Below are 4,461 nucleotides of genomic sequence, written 5' to 3'. Positions count from 1 at the left end.
GGGCTGCCTTCTGCTGTGTGGTGGAGCGGAGCCACACTGCCATAGACTCAGCCAAACTGCTGTCTACTGGTCTCCGCTTGCAGACAGACAGGGAGGAAGTTGTCGTTTCCCACAGAGAAGCACCCCCCCCACACACACACACACGCACACAGATTTCCCGTACCCCTCCTCATCACATCAGTCCATTCATCCTCCCCACACACACTTTGTCTATTCCAGATCATCCTCTCATGTCTCCTGCTGTATAGTAAGTTTTACTTACATCCCACCACTGCCGAGACACCCATCACTTCCACAGGCCATGGTGTAAAAACACTTAATGGGAATCCTGATAATTCCTAATGACGACAATGAGTACAATGACAAAAATGGAGATTAGTGGCTCTGAAAAGATAATGAAATGGGAATGGGGACTGAGCAAACTAATGAAAAAAGAGAGCACAACATAAATAAAACTGTATTTTTGTCTATTTTTTCAGAAAATAAACATTTCATTGTTGTTGTTCATTGTAATGCCATGCTCTGTCATGCCATTACATCTGTCAACTCTAGATGGCGTAGGCTGGGTCCTTAATGCAACCTGCTGACAATTAAATTAACTACGCAGCACAAGCTGATTAGTTCCTGTTGCATCTGCAGCCAATAAGCTTGCTGCTCTTTAAATAGTTGGTCAGTGTTTGCTGTAGCAGTTTACAGCACTTTTAAAGTTCCTCTGAAGACCTCCACCTTCCCCAGCTCCACCTGTATAGATCTACTATAGGTGATTTCATATATGTTATTTGTGTTTTATGGGGACTTTCGATAGATACTTTTTTTTTTTTTTTTTTTTACTGTAAAAATTATACCCCCTAAACCCACCCTCACTGAAAGCTAGATTTAAAAAAAACTGGTAAGGAATACCTGAACCATACATCATGTAAACAATGACTATAATTAAACAAACAAAAAATGTGCTTTAAGGAGCCAAATTTTATGTGGTTTAAAATGAAACAAAAAATAATGAACAAGTAATGAAATTTTACATTTTATTAAATACATTTATCTTGCTTTATTGATGATAATCTTACTGGAAAACAAGACAAAAATACTGATTAACAAAGTGATTTTTTTGCAGTGTAATAAAAGACTGGAAGGAAGAGAGAGATGGATGGATGGATGGATGGAGAAAAAGACTTGGGCAGCACAAGCAGATAGTTGAGACCACCATGCCTGTGTGTGACGTGTACATTTATAGACCACATGTTCTCTTAGTTGCCTGTCTGTCTGCTCTGTACATTAGGGACGGTTCGCTACACTTATAGCTCAATCAAACACTCCTCTCAACCACAGATTTGTATGGTGATAGACATACTTCAGGAGATTTGCACAGTCTGGAAGTCTGGAGGAATGGTTGCTTTTTAAAAGCCTAAAATTACAAGGCAGAAAACACAGGGAAAGTCTGTGTGTGTGACACAGAGAAGGAGAGAGATCCTTCAATATTTCTAAGGCGAATGGCTGTGTAGGAAAAAAATGCTCTTGATGCATTTGAGTTGAAACGCACAAGAAAACAGAAGTTTTCCTCTAAACTGGGGATGGAAACCCAGGTGTATTTTGTGGAAATAAAAAGAAGTTGGGAATGAATAGACAACAACAATGCTCTCTAACTAGCGGTCTAATGTACCACACATGAATGCATTCACTACATTCATAGTCCAAACAAATGTTCTTCTCACACGACAGGCATGTTATTAGAGCCTAATTCGGCAGGGTCTGTTTTGGAACAATGAATCAGCTCTGCTATGCTAACTGATTGAAAGCTAAGCAGATATGGGGAAATAAGCAGACGTGCATTTTAAAGTGCAAGTGATCACTATTTTCTGACAGTTTGTTGATGCTATAAAGAAAACAGATTTTGGTACAGTCAACATCAATATCCTAATGCGTGCTCCAGTCCATTTTTCATTCAATAATGGTTGTTCCAAAGGGGGAAAAAAGTTTGTCTTTGTCATCAAAATTAAAGAAACTTGACAATATGCTCTTCCTCTGAAACTGCTGTCGTCACTTAGGCCACACAGAATATTTGGTTAATGTTAACCAAAAGCCAAATACACGCCAAAATGTTTAGGCATTGTTTTCGGTCTGGCTAGATTCTGGTGTGTAATTTTAAAGGGGTGGTTGATTATGATTTCACTTTTATAACTTTAGTTAGTGCGTAATGTTGCTGTTTGAGCATAAACAACATCTGCAAAGTTACAACGCTCAAAGTTCAAAGCAAAGGAAAATGCTTAAAGAAATAGTTTTTTTTTTAAGGACTACAACAAACGGCTGGTAGGGACGACACAACATTCCTCCCGAATTAGTGACATCACTACCTCTAAAATGTACATAAACCCGCCCTCGGGAACACAGTCCATGTAGAGAAGAGGAAGAGTTGTTGTAGCACAGCACATTTGTGAGTCTGCTCAAGCTATCGCATCCGTCTTTTCACATATTTTCAATACAGTACGTAACACAACTGCAATAGCATGTTACTCTGTAAGCATCTTACAACAGTTCCCACGCAAGCGATTCATAGATTATCATGACAGAATATGCTAATCAATGACTTGAAAATAGTTAACTCCACATCAGCAATATAAATTCATCAACTAACCATTCAGAAACGTCCTGTTCCATTCTACATGTTGTCACTTCTTCTTGAGTCTCTCCATCATTGTCCGACTCTGGGGACAACAGAGAGTTACTATACATATTGAAAAATGGGGGGGGGGGGCATTATACCAGCCCTTTAAACATGTTTTAGACAAACTCTGTTACTAACAGAATGTTTTGTAGTTGAAGATACATTTTCAGATTTTCTGAAAACAATCATAGGCTGATTTGAAAATTTTATTTAGCCTATTTATTTTCCCATTAAAATGAAATGATGTTAAAATCACCTGAATTGGGGACTTATGTTTTATATGGATAATGTTGCCGAAAACAACTGTTGAGACATCCTTAAAATAAATGCTTCCTTTATTGTATCTTCTGATAGTGAGTAATGATCTTTTTTCTCAGGCCCTCATTTCAAAGATAAGACTTTTAAGTCAACAAAGTTTAATCCATCCAAAAATACGCATGCCTTTGACCAGCGGTTCTCAGCTCGGGATTCAGATGAGAGCGCAGGAGATTTCCAAAACTGTGTCAATGTAACAATCCAGCTTATGGGTTTGTGTCAGAATTTCACTAAACGGACTAAAATAATTTGTTGTAATATACCTTTAACTGTACTTTAAGTCGATTTGAAGTATATTCCTGTACACTACCAGTGGACTAAACAAAAATTCTCAATCTCAAAATTAGAAACGTATCAATATTTACAAAAAATATAATAATATAAGTTTATAAGACAGTATGTAAAACTATGTGAAAGAAAAGTATTGAATAAGCTACTCAATCAAAAGAGAATACTTTGAATACGAATTAAACCTCGATCTAAAGATGCAAGTATAGGCCAAATATACTTTTGTGTCAGTATAAGTTAAGTACAGTATATGCCCAGTTAAGTGTAATTTTAAGTATACTTCTGAGAAGTACTAAGAAGACTAAAAGTATACTTTCTTGTTTTTAGTTCAAAAGAAGTACTAAAGCACACTTGAATTAACTTATTTGTTGTAAGGCGATTCTATTTCCACTCATTTGACTTTGCAAGGCCAAATTCAGCAGGACTGCTACACAAAAATGTGGCCACATGCAGCGAGATGGACAAGTGAAAGCAATGATGTTGCACTTTTTAGCATGTGACCCCAAATGTGACTCCTCATTCCAGGACAGTGACTGGTCAAGAAAGTGGACTTTTCTGTAAGAATCGTGCAATCTCTCTGTTTTGGAGAATCACGTTACAGAGTAACTTAGAGAATGTCGGGCGTGAGGAGCGCTCAGCACACTGCACCCTTTGTGCTCCTCTCGCAGGTGCAACAGCTGAGAGAAGAACAGCTGTGACTGACCAGCCACAAAGTCCATAGCAAGACTCTCCCTCATGCTCAAAATAACAAAATAAGGACTTTCCTAACTGTTGTGGACTGTGTGAAGTCTTATTTAGAAAGTCGTTAAAGCCACATCAAAAAAGCCACAGGATACAGAATGGTTAGGTTAAATCGTCCCGTGGTGTTGCAAGAACACAAGCATTTACAGTTCATCTTGCTGCCATTTAATGTGCTAAATTACAATAACACTATGTTTAAATTAGAGAAACGTCACTAAGTCACATCTGTTTCCTATTGATCTAGAGTGAACAAGTCTTTTCTACCATTTACCCTGAATTAAATGGATGCTGATGCAGATCTTCTGATGCTTGGAGGAGTTTTTGACTTTTTGGAATGTAAATATGGACATTGTAGATGCTAAAATGTTTCAGAAGCATAAATTAATAGATTTTAACGATATAAAAGACATATTTTGACCACATGAAATGTGACCAGTACAAAGTAAGGTTTCCTT

This window comes from Phoxinus phoxinus (assembly GCF_949152265.1).
Source record: "Phoxinus phoxinus genome assembly, chromosome: 3".
Taxonomy (NCBI): Eukaryota; Metazoa; Chordata; class Actinopteri; order Cypriniformes; family Leuciscidae; genus Phoxinus; species Phoxinus phoxinus.
Note: the sequence above shows the minus strand (reverse complement) of the source record.